Source organism: Anser brachyrhynchus (assembly GCF_964034855.1).
Source record: "Anser brachyrhynchus genome assembly, chromosome: W".
Lineage (NCBI taxonomy): Eukaryota > Metazoa > Chordata > Aves > Anseriformes > Anatidae > Anser > Anser brachyrhynchus.
The window spans coordinates 23797922-23816313 of record NC_137704.1 but is presented as its reverse complement, the minus strand read 5'-3'; the positions used below and the strand labels follow the sequence as shown (position 1 = coordinate 23816313).

The 18392-nt window shown below is 51.0% G+C and overlaps 1 protein-coding gene across 1 annotated transcript in view; it reads right to left on the bottom strand.

Moving 5' to 3' along the window:
• The window catches only part of LOC308184756 (uncharacterized protein), a 254974-nt gene that overhangs the window by 67899 nt on the left and 168683 nt on the right, over positions 1-18392 (bottom strand). The window lies entirely within an intron of this gene.

Sequence of the window (18392 nt, the reverse complement as noted above, 5' to 3'; positions counted from 1 at the left end):
AAGTACCGCTCCAGCTCCTCAAATAGATGAGCTATCCAACGAAACAGCATGAGGAGGTTTCATGGTGCTGTAATTAAAGTGTACGCACATTTGTTAGTCAATGGCTTGCCCGTGGGCTAGGGTAGGTAGTGTGCAGAAGAGGATTGGTGCACCCTGAGGAAGAATGCTGTCTTGCTGCTGAGGGTCCATGAATGTCATCTGGACATTAATAAAAACATTTGCTTTTGGGGCTGGTTCATGCTATACTGTGTTCCTGCAGAGCTCTTCATGGGAAGCAAACACGACTCAGCCAGCTGGACTGGGCTGACACCGGAGGATCACAGAGGAGCTTTCTGGATAGCCTTGCACATCTGTAAATTACCTGAGCAGTGGTATGCACGGAGGTTTTGCGCCCCAAACCCGCTGACAGCATGAGGATATGCTGACTTCAAAGAGTCCAAGGCCGGGCTCACACTTGTCTTCAGCCAGGCGCTCTGTTCTGGGCATTTATCCACCTTCAAGCTCAGCCACCTGGTTTGTGTTATTTTTAAAAAAAGAAAGGCTCTCCACCCCCTACTTGGCTCCTGAGGCAAGGATTCAAGTCAGCACTACATGAAACAGGGGAGATTGGAGGCAGGCTGACATCTCTGATGCTCTTGCAAAGCCCCCTGCCAGCCCTGTGCTCGATGCTCTCCAGCCTGGCCAGACCCGCTGCCCAAGGTGATGTTGGCAGGATCATGGCTGCATCTGATCCTGGGTGTTTTTCCCAGTGTAGATCTTAATCATCTCTTGGTGTTTGAAGGATGGGCAGGGGCTCCCGCACTCAGGGACATGACCTGAGGCAGGCGGCAGAGGTTCTTTCGTGTCCCCTGGGTGATGCGAAGGCTTTGGGATGGCAGCAGGGAAGAGGGACTGGATGATCTTTCTGGATCCTGTTTGTTTCTTTCATCCCTGGGCTAGGAGGTCTTGGTGGGACTTCAACCAGTGCCACACATCTATGGTCCAGGCACCCACATGATTATGGTACCCAGGGGATGCCAGTAGTCACCCGCTGTCCCCCCAAAGGGCATGAGCCCTCTCTGGGCATCCTGCAACACATCTACAAGTATGGTGCAGGCCTTTTGGCTCCCCTGGGCATCTCCTCAGCAGCCTGTGTGTGGGCAACCCTGCCGAGAGCACCCACAGAGCATTGCAGCAGGCCCTGGAGCAGGTCCCTGCTCTGGAGCAGACATCCCTGGAGACATCTTTTGGTACCAGATGGCTCCAGTCCAGCCTGGAAAAGCAGGATCACCTCCACTGGCCATGATGGATTCCCATGGAAGTGCTGTGTCTTACCCATCTCTCACCTGTCCCAGTGTCCCCCTCCCCGCTCTCGCTGCCTTTGCTGAGCCCAGCTCCACTCTCCAGATTGAGGGGACCATTCCCACCATAGGGATGGGCCCAAAGCTGCGCACAGCTCCCCCTTGCCAGATCCCCCACACATCTGCAGTCCCTTCCCCTCTCCATCAGCCCCATGCATCTGCACTCCAAGGTGGAGTGGGATTTATCCTGCCCCAGGTGCTCGGTGCGAGGGGTCAGCCCTCATAAACCTCGCTGGCACCTCAGCCCAAGCCAGCTGCCTCGCTCATGCCCATGGGGACAGCGTCTGTGTCCCAGGCACATCAGGATGGTGCCTGGGACCATCCTTTGGACCAGCACCCATCCTGGTGGGTCCAGGGCATGTCGTGGTGGCAGTGGACAGGCTGAGCACTCCCCTCCCTGCTTCAAGCCCTCCAGGTAACCCCAGCCTGTGGGAGGCAGTGTGAAGTCATTCTGGTCCTCCAGCAAGCCCCTCCAGCTGCCTGGAGACAGCGCAGATTGTGGGATGTGTTATAAATTACTCTTTTAGCCAGAAAGAATTAGTTTATTGAGTAAGCGATCAGCAAGCAAAACAGCGCTGGGCGGCTGGGGAGTCCATGCTCCTCCAAACGGCGCGCACCCCCCCCCCCTTTCGCAGTCCCCTTTTATCACCGAGGTCTTCCGGGGTTACGTAGCCCCCTTCCTAGTACTGCAGCTGCGTCGGCTGTTGCGAGGGGGTCGTCTCCGGTCCCTCTGGTGGTCGCACGGATGAAGGCAGCAGTCTTCCTCTGCTTGGTATGTGGTGTTTTCCCCTCCTTAATTGGTCATGTCGGTTTGTCTTAAGATAGGGCAGTGGGTTATTGGTTTTGCAATTATATTGTTTACACAAAGTTCTCTCAATCTTCTGTCCGAGACAGCAACAGGCAGGGTGCCTCAAGGTTCTCGCCGCCGCCTGGGTGACTCCCTTTGTTCCTTAATATAGCCATGGGAAATAATGAACAAACATGCTTTATACATCACAATCCCTCCTTTTTCTTTTAGTTAGTTATTTTGTTCATTATTTATTATTTATTCATTTAGTTAGTTATTTTGTTCATTAATTCCTGGTATGCCTGACTACTGAGCATTAAAGTTTCAGCATCCTCATCCATGGTTATGGGTTCATATTTAGCACGGATATGCGCTGCCTCTAAAATCAAATGCGCTGCCTCTAAACGGCTTTTTACAATCGCGATTACTCGGTTAAAAATACATGGTCCAAAGGTTAGCCCTAACACTAATAACAACAAAGGTTCTGCAAAAGGTTGACAGCAAAGTTGTAAGCCAAGGTGAATAATTAAACCAAGATTCGTACCAATTCTGCCTAGCTTCATTCTCTCGCTTTCTCTTTTCCAATCCTTCTCTGAGCTTCATCATTGTATCCCTCACTACTCCAGTGTGGTCTGCATATACACAGCATTCTTCTTTCAAGGTGGCACATAATCCACCCTGCTGCAAAAATCTTAAATCTAGTCCCCTACGATTTTGCAAAACAACTTCCGATAGTGACTTTAGCGATTTTTCCAGGGCAGTAATAGACTGTTCAACTCGAGTTAAGTCTTCATCTACAGCCACACGTAGGGAGGTGAACTCCTGGCTTTGTCTGACCAGAGAGGCAACTCTCTCAGTGCCCACCCCCGTACCTCCCAGAATTATCAATGTAGCCAATGTTACAGCCGTGATTGGTTCTCTTTTTGTTAGATCATACTCTGCTACCGTGTGCCGTGTATATACGTACTCTTCAGAATGGTATAGAATTCTTGGTACAATTATTACCTGTATACAGAAATCTTGAGACACATTAAAGAGTTTGAGTGATAAACAAGGGGTAACACCCGTCGATGAGCAGACCCATCTAGCGTTATTTGTGGGTATTAACCATTTTTCTTTACCTCCTGGTGTAACCTTCTTTGTAATACTGCATAGATGGAGCTTCTCACTAGGGACCGTACCTACACACCTGCCATTCCCAGTTACTTCCGTCAATGTTATTCCTACATCCCTTCCCCAATTGCATTGTGGAGGGTTGGGGTTACTTGAATGGGTGGCCTCTCCCAGATCCCCAATAGCGTCGTAATATGGAGGCCTTATATCAAGACATAACCAGCAAGATCTAGGTACGTTTGGATTTGTTTGATTCAATAAGTAATAACTAGCATTCATGATTCTCCACATGTTATTCTCAGTCATCCCTTCACTTTTCACTTCATATTTTTGACCCACTGATTTATTAATAACCTTTAGTGGTTTTGGGCTATTAGAAGTTTGTATTCCAAAAGCTTGTGTAGGTTGAATTCTTAAAACACTCCCTGACAGTTCTTGGTTTGGTCCCACCCGTTGGGGGTTCTTAGCCTCTTCTTTCTTCATATATATTATACCTCCCCTATCAGCTCCAGATTCATAAAACCTGATTCCCCAACATTGTCCTAGGGTCCATCTTTGATCATCCAGTTGCGTTACATTGATGTATGTGAATTTGCAATTCATGTGATCTGACCTGTAGTGCCGTAGACTTCCACCATAGAGGGTGGTTAGTCCGCCCTTATTCTTCCAGTTACATCCTGGTGGCCCGTGCCCCGCCTTCAAATATTTATCTGCTCCAGCCCCGGGATTACAGTCTGTGGCAATAGTCTCACAATTCCAATAAGCACAATAGTATTCATTTGGATAATTACAATACGGCCTTCCCGGGTTAGAACTTGGGCACATATCACAGTATCACAGATTTCTAGGTTGGAAGAGACCTCAAGATCATCGAGTCCAACCTCCGACCTAACACTAAGTACTCCACTAAACCATATCGCTAAGCTCTACATCTAAAAGTCTTTTAAAGACCTCCAGGGATGGTGACTCCACCACCTCCCTGGGCAGCCCGTTCCAATGCTTAATAACCCTTTCGGTAAAGAAGTACTTCCTAACATCCAACCTAAAACTCCCCTGGTGCAGCTTTAGCCCATTCCCCCTCGTCCTGTCACCAGGCACGTGGGAGAACAGACCAACCCCCACCTCTCTACAGCCTCCTTTAAGGTAACTGTAGAGAGCGATAAGGTCGCCCCTGAGCCTCCTCTTCTCCAGGCTGAACAAGCCCAGCTCCCTCAGCCGCTCCTCGTAAGACTTGTTCTCCAGACCCCTCACCAGCTTGGTCGCCCTTCTCTGGACTCGCTCGAGCACGTCCATGTCCTTCCTGTAGCGAGGGGCCCAAAACTGAACACAGTACTCAAGGTGCGGCCTCACCAGAGCCGAGTACAGGGGCACAATCACTTCCCTAGACCTGCTGGCCACACTGCTTCTTATACAAGACAGGATGCTGTTGGCCTTCTTGGCCACCTGGGCACACTGCTGGCTCATATTCAGCCGACTATCAACCAGTACTCCCAGGTCCTTCTCTGCCAGGCAGCTTTCCAGCCACTCATCTCCCAGCCTGTAGCTCTGCTTGGGGTTGTTGCGCCCCAGGTGCAGGACCCGGCACTTGGCCTTGTTGAACTTCATACAGTTGACCTCAGCCCATCGGTCCAGCCTATCCAGATCCTCCTGCAGAGCCTTCCTGCCCTCGAGCAGATCGACACACGCACTTAGCTTGGTGTCATCTCCAAACTTACTGAGGGTGCACTGGACGCCCTCATCCAGACCATCGATAAAGATATTAAAGAGGACCGGCCCCAGTACCGAGCCCTGGGGGACACCACTAGTGACCAGCCTCCAACCAGATTTGACTCCATTCACCACAACTCTCTGGGCCCGGCTATCCAGCCAGTTTCTAACCCAGCGAAGCGTACGCCAGTCCAAGCCCCGAGCAGCCAGTTTCTTGAGGAGAATGTTGTGGGGAACGGTGTCAAAAGCCTTACTGAGGTCAAGGTAGACCACATCCACAGCCTTTCCCTCATCCACCAAGCGCGTCACTTTGTCATAGAAGATCAGGTTCGTCAAGCAGGACCTGCCTTTCATAAACCCATGCTGACTGGGCCTGACCGCCTGCTTGCCCTGCAAGTGCCGCGTGATGACCCTCAAGATAATCTGCTCCATGAGCTTCCCTGGCACTGAGGTCAAACTGACAGGCCTATAGTTCCCCGGGTCTGCCCTGCGGCCCTTCTTATAGATGGGCGTCACATTGGCTAGCCGCCAGTCAACTGGGACCTCCCCCGATAGCCAGGACTGCCGATAAATGATGGAAAGCGGCTCGGCCAGCTCCTCCGCCAGTTCGCTCAGTACCCTCGGGTGCATCCCATCCGGCCCCATCGACTTGCGCACATCCAAGCTCCGTAGCAGGTCGCCAACCATTTCCTCATGGCTAGCGAAGGTCACGTCCTGCTCCCCATCCCCTTCCACCAGCTCAGGGCACTGGGTATCCAGAGAACAACCGGTATTGCCGCTAAAGACTGAGGCAAAGGCGGCATTAAGCACCTCAGCCTTTTCCTCATCGTTAGTAACTAAGTTTCCCCTCGCATCCAGTAAAGGATGGAGATTCTCCTTAGTCCTCCGTTTCGCGTTGATATATTTGTAAAAAGGATTTTTTGTTGTCTTTAACGGCAGTAGCCAGGTTGAGCTCCAGATGAGCTTTGGCCTTTCTAATTTTCTCCCTGCACAGCCTCGCTACATCCTTGTAGTCCTCCTCAGTGGCCCGCCCTTTTTTCCAAAGATTATAAACCCTCTTTTTTCTGCTAAGCACAAGCCACAACTCTCTGTTGAGCCAGGCCGGTCTTCTTCCACGCCGGCTCGTCTTTGGACACGTGGGGACGGACCGCTCCTGAGCCATCACGATTTCCTTCTTGAGGAGCGCCCAGCCTTCCTGGACTCCTCTGCCCTTCAGAACCGCCTCCCAAGGGACTCGGCCAACCAGCGTCCTGAGCAGCTCAAAGTCAGCCCTCCGGAAGTCCAAGACAACAGTTTTACTGGTCCCCTTCCTGGCCTCGCCAAGAATAGAGAACTCTACCATTTCGTGGTCACTCTGCCCAAGACAGCTTCCGACCACCACATCTCCCACCAGTCCTTCTCTGTTTGTGAAGAGAAGGTCTAGCGGGGTACCACCCCTGGTAGGTTCACTGACCAGCTGCGTCAGGAAGCTATCTCCCACGCTCTCCAGAAACCTCCTAGACTGCTTTCTCTGTGCCGTGTTGTGTTTCCAGGATATGTCCGGGAAGTTGAAGTCCCCCATGAGGACAAGCGCCGACGATTTTGCAACTTCTGTCAGTTGCCTATAAAACTCCTCATCCGTCTCCTCATCCTGGTTTGGCGGTCTATAACAGACCCCAACCAGGATGCTAGCCTTGCCGGCCTTCCCGTGGATCCTAACCCACAGGGATTCAACCTTATCATTCCCAGCCTAGAGTTCCACAACATCAAAAGATTCTCTAATGTAGAGAGCCACGCCACCACCCCCTCTGTGCTGCCTGTCCCTCCCGAAGAGCCGATAGCCAGGCATTGCAGCACTCCAGTCGTGGGAGCGGTCCCACCACGTCTCCGTGATGGCAACCAAGTCATAGCCTGCCTGCTGCACGATGGCTTCCAGCTCCTCCTGTTTGTTACCCATGCTGCGTGCATTAGTGTAGATGCACTTCAGCTGGGCCATCACCTTCTTCCCCGGCCTAGCCATTGTTTCCCCCTGGCACAGCTCCAACAAGCCTTGTTTGAGCCCCGTCCCCCTTCTTACCTAGTTTAAAGCGCTCTCTATGAGCCCCGCCAGCTCCTGGCCTAGGATCCGTTTTCCCCTTGGAGATAGGGACCCGTCTGGGGCCATCAGGCCGGGTGCCGAGTAAAGCTCCCCATGGTGAAAAAACCCAAAATTTCTGTGCTGGCACCAGCCTCTGAGCCACCTATTAACCACGTGAGCTTTCCGTGTCCTCTCCGTGCCTCTCCCTTCCCCCGTAGGGATAGACGAAAACACCACCTGCACTCCCACTCCCTCCACCAATCGTCCCAGCCCCCTATAGTCCTGTTTGATAGCCTTGAGGCTTCTCTTTTCAGCATCATCACTGCCAGCCTGGACTATCAAAAGCGGGTAATAGTCAGAGGGGCGAACCAGGTTTGGAAGCTTCCTGGTAATGTCTCTGACCCTGGCCCCAGGGAGGCAGCAGACTTCCCTATGTGTGGGGTCAGGCCGACAAATAGGGCCCTCCGTTCCCCTGAGGAGGGAGTCGCCCACAACAATCACCCTTCTTTCTTTCTTGGTGGAGGCAGTCCTGAGGCGTGGAGTCAACTTCCTCACCTCAGGCATCCTCCTGGGTAGGCTTCCTACCTCATCCTCACCCACCAGTCTCTCAAGCTCCAGGGCCTCAAACCTATTGTTCAAGGGCACCTGGGAAGGCGGCGCCGGAAGGGGAGGGCATCTCCTGTGAGGTCGAGCAGGGACCTGTCTCCATTCCTCCTCAACTCGCAGGTCCCCTCCCTCTGCCCGATGGTGACAAGGCAGGGGGTCCATCCCCCTTTGGGGCGTCTCACCCTGGTCCCTCTCCCTCCGGTCCTGCAGGGAGTTGCTCCACCAGTCTATCTCCCGCTCGCACTCCCTGATATCCCTCAACCTCTGCACCTCCTCCTTGAGTTCCGCCACCATGCGGACCAGGTCGTCCACCTGCTCGCACCTCACGCAAGCAGTCTCTCTGCCTCCCACCGATGGCAGCAAGAGGCTCAGACACTCCCCACATCCGGAGACCTGAACTGCCGCATGTTTGGACGGGCAGTCTGTCTGGGTGTGTACTGACTTCCTAGAGAAAGCACCGTGCCTGGTGGAGACCATTGCAGCCCAGCTGATGGGAGAGTGCCGTTAGAGGAGTTGTCCCTATGGGCGTGTGTGAGCGCTCCGCCCTTCCTGCCCGCCCTGCCCGCGCTAACTGCCTCGCTAACTGCCGCGTCACTCCCCCCGCGTCACTCCCTGTTTGCCGGCCCTGGTCGCTCGCGCTCCCTAAGGGCTGCCTTTGAACGGCCGGGGGGAGGAGCTGTCGCTGACGCTGCTGGCTCCGCCTACGCCTCGTCAGCCTCCCTCACGAGGGCTGCCGGTGCCTGGCGGCTCCCTCACGTAGGCTCGATGCCCGAAAAATAGCCCTGCCTGTCCCGATCCCGCGCTCCGCTGCAGCACGCGTCTGCCCCGGAGCTGGTCGCCTCGGCAAGTGGCTCTGAAATGGCGGTGGTGCCCGATTTAAAAGGCCCGCCGCTGATGCTGTCGCTGACGCTGCTGGCTCCGCCTACGCCTCATCAGCCTCCCTCACGAGGGCTGCCGGTGCCTGGCGGCTCCCTCACGTAGGCTCGATGCCCGAAAAATAGCCCTGCCTGTCCCGATCCCGCGCTCTGCTGCAGCACGCGTCTGCCCCGGAGCCGGTCGCCTCGGCAAGTCATATAGAAGCTTAGTTGATTAGAACACGTTTGCTATATTTCAACCCCAGGTTACAAGGTCACACAGTAAGACCTTAAAGCTCGGGCCCCCAGCAGTAGTTATCTGCTGCACAACATGGTGATCTTCCCATCTAATTAGACTCCATATAACAGGTTTATGAGGGTGCGCAGACCCAGGAACAATGAAAACAATCACACCTATTACTATGTATCGCAAAAAGTGGCTAGGGCTCATTTTCCGGAGTTCTTTACCTGGCCACGCAGTTCCCCACTGTTTCACTCTCTGCCTAGCTTGTCAGTTCGGTTGCGGCGAACTACAAGGTGCAGGTTCTTCTCGGCAGCAGTAGTGTTCTTCAGGGGAGTTTCTCGGGTAGCCGCGACCTCTCGACCTGTCACCGATCACATAGGGTCCCCCTCCTCCCCCTTTTTACGATACATAGACAGTGACAGTATATATTATACTTATCGAGTTCATTTCAACGTGAGCTTTAAGTCATCAGGGCCTGCGACCGCTTCCCATTCGCTTGTCTGGATTGGTCCTCTCATGCGACTGGCATGTGTCCACCCCTTCTCAGCCATCCGGATAGCTGTCTCTGTGATAAGTAAAACAACATAGGGGCCTTCCCACTGTGGTGTTAAAGATGTTTCCTTCCATGTCTTAATTAGAACCCTATCTCCAGGTTGTATCCTATGGATTGCTATATCTAACGGGGGACGCTGTGCCACCAAGCCTTTTGCTTGTAACTCCCTCCGTCGGTTTATAAGCTGTATTAAATAAGGTGTTAATTGGATATCCTGTACCTGGGGGTGATCAGATGGCATCTCTAAATCATAAGGCATACCATACAGCATTTCAAAAGGTGAAATTCCAACATCGGCTCGGGGCTGTGTTCGGATATTCAATAGTGCAAGCGGTAAACATTTCACCCAGGAGGTCTTTGTCTCCATCATAAGCTTTGTTGGTCGTTTTTTAATTTCACCATTCATTTGTTCCACCTTTCCAGAGCTTTGAGGGTGCCACGGAGTATGATATTCCCAATTTGTCCCCAAAGCTTTCATAGTCTCTCGGGACACTTTCGACACAAAGTGCGGACCTTGGTCAGAATCAATTGTTTCTATAATCCCGTATCTCGGGATAATGTTTTCTAATAGTACTTTCACCACGGCATGGGCCGTTGTCCTCGTCGTTGGGAAAGCTTCGACAAAATGCGTGAGATGATCTACAATCACTAATAAGTATTTGTACCTTCCTACTTTTGGAAGCTCTGTGAAATCCAGCTGGATTTTAGCAAAAGGCCGGTGCGCCAGTTCCCGACCTCCTAACACTCTTTTTCTCATTTGTCGGGTGTTCACTCTCCTACAGACAAGGCAATCATTCACAACTCGTTTTGCTACATTGTATATTCCAATACACGTATACCTCGTAGCAAATTGATCCACTAGTGCTTGAGCTCCCCAATGAGTGTTTTCATGAAACCTCCATAGCAGTCTTAAAGCTGCAGACTTAGGGAGCATTTCCCGTCCATTGGGCAATACCCATTTACCCTCATCTGTCTCTTTTATACCCATTTGAGCCATTTTATCCTTTTCTGGCTGCGTAAAGCAGAGCAATGTATATATGGGCCCGTGTAAGTAGCAATGCGAATTTTTCCCTTCCTCCTCTTCCCGGAACGAGCAACTACATTGTATGGCATCAAAGCCGAAATCCTTCCAACAGGCATAACATGGAAATTCCTTTAAGTCTTTTCCACAGTCTGGGCATTCTTTCCTCGTTCTTATAATTCTTATACTCATTAATGCTGCCCTCTTTGCCTCCTGATCCGCCAGGTTATTACCCCTAACCTGAGGGGTGAGGCCCTTTTGATGCCTTTTTATATGCACTACAGCAATTTCTTTAGGTTCCCTAATAGCTTGTAAAACCTGGGCAATCAATTCCTGATGTATTATACCCTTTCCTTGTGAATTGATGAGCCCCCTTTCTTCCCATATTTTACCAAATGTATGTATTACCCCATAAGCATATTTTGAATCTGTATATATTGTACCACTTTTATTCTTCAACAGTTTTAGGGCCCGCAATATGGCATATAGCTCGCAAGCTTGGGCCGACCAGCTAGGGCTCAGAGGTCCAGATTCTACTATCGCAAATGTTTTCCCATTTACCAGCGCATATCCTGATTTTCGTTTTCCTTCAACTATTCTTGAGGAACCATCCACGTATATTTGTTCACCGACGGGTAATTCCACCTCCTCTAGATCAGGTCTCAACTTTGTTTGCTCTTCTATGTTTCGGAGGCAATTATGTCCTAAGGACTCATTTGGTTCCCCATAAAGAAATTGAGCAGGGTTCTGTAGGGAGGTTGTTTCTAATGTTAATTTTGGAGAGGAAATCAAAATTCCTTCGTATTTTAATAATCTGGCATCGGTAATCCATTTCTCTGCCTTTTGTTGCAATACCCCGCGTATATTGTGTGGAGATATTACTTTGATTTCCCCCCCAAAAGTGATCTTTTGTGCTTCTTCCACTAACAAGGCAGCAGCTACCACTACCTGCAAGCAATTTGGCCAACCCCGGCTAACCGGATCCAATAATTTAGACAAATAGGCCACAGGTTTTTTACTCCCTGCCCATTCTTGGGCCAGCACTCCGTATGCCGTGCCTTCTGCGCTGTTCACAAACAGAAAAAAAACGGCCTCCTCGGATCTGGCAAGCTTAACACTGGGGGGCGTGCTAGTTTCTCTTTTAACTTGTTCAGCCGTTCCTCATCTTCCCTAGTCCATTTCAGCAACCCGTCCCTAGTGAGTTTTTCATAGAGAAATTTTACCTTTCCACTATAATCCTCTATCCATTGTCTGCAATAGCCTATTAATCCCAGCAATTGCCGTAACTGCCTTTTAGTTCGCGGGGACGTTAAAGCCAATATTCCACTGATTCTGTCTGGATCTAACTTCTTAGTTCCCTTACTTAACTGGTGCCCCAGGTATTTTACCTCTTGCTCCACAAATTGTAATTTTGATTTTGTAACTTTTAATCCCTGTAGGCTGAGAAAATTTAACAGCCGTATACTTGCTTGTCTAACAGCAGTTTCATCCTTTCCTGCTAGTAATAAATCATCTACGTATTGTACTAAGGTTACTCCTGGTACCCTGTCATAACCCTGCAGAATTCGTTCTAATGCTTGTCCAAATAAATTGGGGGATTCGGTGAACCCCTGGGGAAGCACTGTCCACCGCAATTGTTGTTTTCGGTGGGTATCCGGATCTTCCCATTCGAAAGCGAAATAATCCCTGCTCTTTTCTTCCAGGGGACATGCCCAGAATGCATCCTTCAAATCTATCACGCTATACCATCAATCTTCCGGGTGTAAATGACTTAGCAGGGTATGGGGGTTAGCTACCACTGGAAATCTAGTTACTGTTCTTTTATTAATTTCCCTTAAATCGCGAACCAACCGATATTTACCATCTTTTTTCTTTACTGGCAAAATTGGAGTGTTAAAGGGGGACATACAGGGTTCTAATAACCCTTGTTGTAGCAATCGTTCGATCTCAGGCTTTAACCCTCGTCTGCCTTCCTCAGACAGGGGGTATTGTTTAATTCGTATTGGCACACTTGCGTTGGTTATAGTCACCTTAAAAGGTGCAATATCCAATTTTCCCACACTGTCAGGAGTATACCAAACTTCTGGATTTATATCTTGCTCATCCTCTACTCTCAGAGGACACAATTTAACTTTCAATTCCTTATCTACTACTTCCAGACTTATACCTAATTCTATTATTAAGTCCCTACCCAATAAATTATAATGTGCCTCAGGTACCAAAAGTAAAGACCCTAATCCCCAGTTTTGAATTAGATTCAATCAGCACTTCTTTTATAACGGGGACCCCAAACGGTTCCCCTTTGGCCCCAATCACCTGTACCTTCTCCGTTGATATTTTGCACCCCCGAGGCAGAACTTGGACTGTAGATCTCTCAGCGCCTGTATCTATGAGAAACTCCACCACCTCTCACTGGGGACCTAATTTTAATTTTATCAATGGCTCAGTCTTATTCCGGGTCCCCAGCAAATAGAGCCCCTGACACCCCTAATCTTCCTTAAACATCCTCTCATCTTTCATCCTCCATCAGCATTCCCTTTTCATGTGACCCTTTTTATTACAATAAAAACAAGTCACATCCCTCGGCCTGCGGTCAACTGGTCTGTCGTCTCCCACCGGCCTCCAATAACCCACTCCAGACCCCTTTTTACACTCAATTCTCCTCTGTCCTTCCCTGACTGCCGCCACCATCATTTGCACCTGTTTTTTCTCCTTCTCATTCTCTCTCCTGACAAACACTTTCTGTGCTTCTCTTAACAACTCGTCCAAACCCTGATCCTGCCAATCTTCTATCTTCTCTAATTTCTTCCTAATATCCAGCCAGGATTTTGCTACGAATTGAGTTTTCACAGGGCCTCTCCCACAGGAGTCCCCGGGTCCACCCCTGAATATAGCTGCAGGCTCTTACGCAGCCTCTCTAGCCATTCCGTCGGGGTTTCATCCTTTTTTTGTTGTTCACTAAAGGCCTTATTGATGTTGTGACCTCTCGGGACTGATTCCCTAATTCTTTGTATAATACTGGTTCTTAAATCTTGCATATGACCACGATGTACAGGGTCCTGATTATTCCAATTAGGTCTCTGCAGTGGCCATTTAACATCTGCAGCTGGACCTTGCTGATGCTGCTGATCCCAGATTTGCATCCCCGCTCTCCTAATCATTCCCCTCTCTTCTGAGGTAAATAAAATCCCCAATATAGATTGCACCTCCTCCCAAGTATACACGTTGGGTCCTAGGAATTGATCCACTCGTCCTGCTACTCCGAGGGGGTCTTCCAACAAACTTCCCATCTCTTTCTTAAAATCGCGGACATCCCCAGAATTAATGGGGACCGCCACATACCCCATTTCAGGTTGCGGACCTCCCATAGATATTTCTCGCAACGGATAAAGCCCCCCCACACTCTCAGATTTCTGAGATTCCTGCCCTCGCCTTCTAGTTCGGCTTCTAGTTACTGGTCCCTGGATAACTGGATCGACATCACTGTCCGACTCCCCTGAGGACTGTGAGTTAGAGGGCCCTGAAGGGGCTGTGGGCAGGATATAGGGAGGGGGTGATGTCGGGACCTCCAATTCCCGGTTCTTTTTCTTACGCTTCTCCTCCCCTCCTTTTTCTTTTAAAGGATACAAATTAACTCGATTCCCCGAGCCAATCCAGAAGCTCGCATATTCGCTCTCTTCTAAACAAAAAGGTTCCTTTGCATTCACATAAACATTTAAGGCTTGGCACACACAGTCGTCAAACGATCCAAATACGGGCCAATAAAGACGGTCGCCTTGAATTTGCTGACCTCCCCAAACCTCAACACAGTAATGAACCATTTTTACTTTATCCTTTCCCCGCCTAGAAGGGGAATCACTCCAATTCTTAATCATTAACCCCAGGGGGCTATCTGGGGGAATAGGGGGCAACCTAGCACTAGGCATTACCCCTCCCATGGGACCAGAAGGCTTACTCTTCTTCTGTCCCATCTTCCGGAGCGCCTTCACACACACACACAGCCGCTTCCCCCTTGTCGTGGTCCAGTCCCTCGCGGGATGTGGGAACCACACTACTGAGGGGTCCGCACTCGCTTCGCCCGCAATTGGACGTCTCACACAGACGCACTCTGGGATCACCAACCCCAACCGAACGGATCACCGGCCTATACTCACCCACCCCGCGGGTCTTCGTTCGGCCTTCGTGCACAAAGATTACCTAGGGGTTTTGCCGGCTTTATTTGCTTGCTGCCCAAAATTTAGGGTTCGTCGGTAGAGGGCCTGAACAGGAATAGTCCCGGCGAAGGCCGCCGAAATCGGCGGGGCGCCCCCTTCGATAGGCTTCCCGATCGACGTACCTCTATCCGAGTCACAGCACCAAATTTGTTATAAATTACTCTTTTAGCCAGAAAGAATTAGTTTATTGAGTAAGTGATCAGCAAGCAAAACAGCGCTGGGCGGCCGGGGAGTCCATGCTCCTCCAAATGGTGCGCACCCCCCCCCCCTTTCGCAGTCCCCTTTTATCACCGAGGTCTTCCGGGGTTACGTAGCCCCCTTCCTGGTACTGCAGCTGCGTCGGCTGTTGCGAGGGGGTCGTCTCCGGTCCCTCTGGTGGTCGCACGGATGAAGGCAGCAGTCTTCCTCTGCTTGGTATGTGGTGTTTTCCCCTCCTTAACTGGTCATGTCGGTTTGTCTTAAGATAGGGCAGTGGGTTATTGGTTTTGCAATTATATTGTTTACACAAAGTTCTCTCAATCTTCTGTCCGAGACAGCAACAGGCAGGGTGCCTCAAGGTTCTCGCCGCCGCCTGGGTGACTCCCTTTGTTCCTTAATATAGCCATGGGAAATAATGAACAAACATGCTTTATACATCACAGGATGTGTCTGGTGACTGATGGGGCCTGAAATCCATATTTATGTGAGATGATATCGAGAGCTTTAATTTTTTTATGAGTGAAGGGTTGGGGGGGAGGATTCCCAGGGCAGCTCGGAGGGGAAGTGGGGTTGGGGGCGGTGTGTGTGTGTGTGTGAGATGTTTTGTCCCACTGACCCCCAGATGCAGGAGTTCTCCACAGATAAAAACAACATCTCGTCACATCCGAGCAGCGGGAGCAGGTGGGGAGGAGGTGGGACAACGGCTGCCAGCAGCCAGCCTGGAGCAGGGATTCGGAGCTGGGCTTGGAGCTGGCCCTCCGGACCAAATCTTCTGCTCAGCCCCTCCTGCACACTGCTAAGGTCCAGGCAATGGCCCTTGGTCTGTGCCTGTGGGGTTGCTCCAGGCTCAGCCTCTTCCCCAGCAAATGAGTCATGGAAAGCACTACTGAGCTGGTCACATCCTCCCCCTGAAGGACAGCCCACTCACCAGAGTGACAGGCATGACTTTTCCAGTGTTCAGAGCCTGATGAGATGCTGTGGACACTATCAAATCCTGCCAGTCTTCCTGAAGAAGCTGCCCTACTGCTCTGCAGCCCCACAGGCATCACTGTGCATGCTGGTGGTTTCCACATGGGTACCCATCTGTACATTGCTCAGTCCTGGTTTAATCCCTGCGAACTGTTGTTCCTAGCCCTACATAACATCTTACCGTTGTGAGAAACTAAGTTGTGGTTTTGCAGTAGAGAATTACTTTTCTGCATTCCAAGGTAGTTGTGTAGTCCTAATAAGGAGAAATGCTAAGTAGATAAGTGGGCAGTAGAAGGCCTCACTGTTCCAAAATAAGGTAGAAGCTTGAGAAAAACAGGATGAACAGTGTGGGAACAATAAAACAAAGATCCCAGGTTCTCAAAACATAAGAAAGGAGAAATTAAAGGGTTGAAAAGAAGAAAAATTGTACATATATGGTATAGAGGAGCGTCGAGTAGCTTGTGAACCTGTAGTACTCAGCCAATGAGGAAACAGGGGGGGTGATCAGGCCTCGGGTAATAGGGAATAAAAGGTTATGATTAGTTTACTAAAATGAGCTCCTGATTGACAGAATTCCCGCCATTGCAATCGCGAATAAAATAGCTTCACAGAAGAGCCTGTCTGAAGAAAATTATTCGAGATCTTTCTCACACCATGCCACTGAGGAGCAGGTCAGATCCACCACTGCTTTTTTCTGCCCAGAAAATGGCTTTGTCCAACATTAAATACCAGAAAGACAGAAACTAAGACAAGATGGAGTCTAGATGCCAGTTCCTGGGTGCCCTGTGCTGGGTGGGATCCTGCTGGGAAATGACCTGGAGCTGCCGTTTGGCCAAGAAATCTTGGAATAAGAGGGCAACTAACTACCTGTTGCACTCCTAGGGCTGGTGGCTGAGTTTGTCCCCAGGGCCACGTTGTCATCAGGTGACTTTTCCAAAGGAAGAAGATGCCCATGGGGAGCTAAGAGCCATGTGCCATCAGCATCCCATGGTCTAGGCTGTGAGGTGGCCACCGACATCACACGGTGCCATTCCCAATGGCAGGATGGGGACTTCCAGGAGGTACCCAGCTCAGCCAGCAGGAAGATCCCAAGGATGGTGGGGATGGAGCAACCTCTCCCCAGACTGGCCGGAGTGCCTGCACACAACGACTCCCACACGGAAAGAAGGAGGGGGGGCAAGGCCTCTTTGTAACAGAATCTCGTCTGCATGGGCTCCTTTGTTGTTATTACATTTATTTATTGATCCCCCTTGGGAAAACCTTAGCGGTGCTGGACTTGCTGGGGCTTTATTAATGGGGGTGGGGGGTGAGGGAAGGGGAGGGGGCCAAGCAGAGCACTCGGACCATCTGTTCCCACCAAAGGAATGGAGCAACAATAGCCATGTTTATAAAACTCCTCTGCAACAAATTGTGTTTGTGAAAGGAAAGATTCCACATCAAAGGCTCCTTCCACTCCCTCTGCTCAGGGGCCCCTCCATCATGGCCTCTTCTAACATCCTGCATGGATTGCCCCCTCTTGGTCCCCCCAGCCACGGGGCAAGATGACCCCAAAGGGAGTGTGCATCAGTCCGCTCGTGTATGATGGCCTGGGGGATTTTCCAAGGGGGATTCACTCAGAAGCGATAAATCTCTACCAAAAGGTATTGGGTAAAGTCTACCAGGTGCCAGTGCTGGGAACGCCAGTGTGCTAACCATGAGTGAACAGGAGACTTATTCCTGGTCTGGTTTCATTCGGTCTGCTCAAACAGCTTTGGTTTTGCTCAAATTTCAGATGTGAAAAGAAAGGAAGAAAAACAAAAAACAAGGAAGGGAATGGAGCTTGGTCACGTCAAAACCAGCTTATGGGATCCTTCTTCATGAAAGAACTTCTGGCGGTGTGGTCCTGGCGGTGTGGTGGCGTGGCGGTGGCACGTCTTTGGTGTGGCAGGTTAGCTGTATGAGCGATGGAGGGGCTGACCCCCAGGGTCCGGGGCTGAGGCACGGTGCCCAGGCTTGCTGTGCCTTGCTGGGAGAGGGGACAGGGCGGGTGGTAGGAGGACAAGTGCGTGTCCTCTCTCTGGGCTTGGCGAGGTTTTCAGGGCAGGTCCCCGGGGGCGGAGGCGGCTCTGTCCTCCTCCACAGCGATGGCGAGAAGCGTGATACGTCCTCAACGTGCGTAAAATTGAAGAGATAAGAGACTCAAACCGGGAGGGGGGCGGAGGGAGGGTGGTGGGGGTGGTGGCAGTGGTGGTGGGAGGTTGTCTCCTCTGGGCTGTGATGGACAGGGATCTGTGATGGGGAGGAGAGGGGTCACCGGTCTCACTCTGGGCTCGGCTGTGTGAAGCCACCGACGTGGCTCTGGGAACACGCCAAGCTGGCTCTGACCTTTTCCCAAGAGGAAATTCACCCCTCCCTAGAACCTGTGCATCCAAAGCCCCCATGTCCTCCTCCCAGGGCCAGACCCCACCTTTCCACCCCTGGCTGTGTGCCACCGTCTCTCCCATTGCCACCACTAATGTCATGCATGGGGGGACACAGCCAGAGGGGAGCAAAAAACCCTGTGCCCATGGGAGTTGCAGTGGGATGGCTCCTCCATGGGTAAGTGACAGGCTGTGGCACCTGGTGTGTGGCACACGCTCGCCCACAGGGCAATGGTGGCACATCCTTTATGCCCCATCGCTGCTGAGCGCGAGGCATCTAAACCCAACCCCTTTGCAGGCTTTGCGGAAAATGTTTGAAAAGCCATTTTGA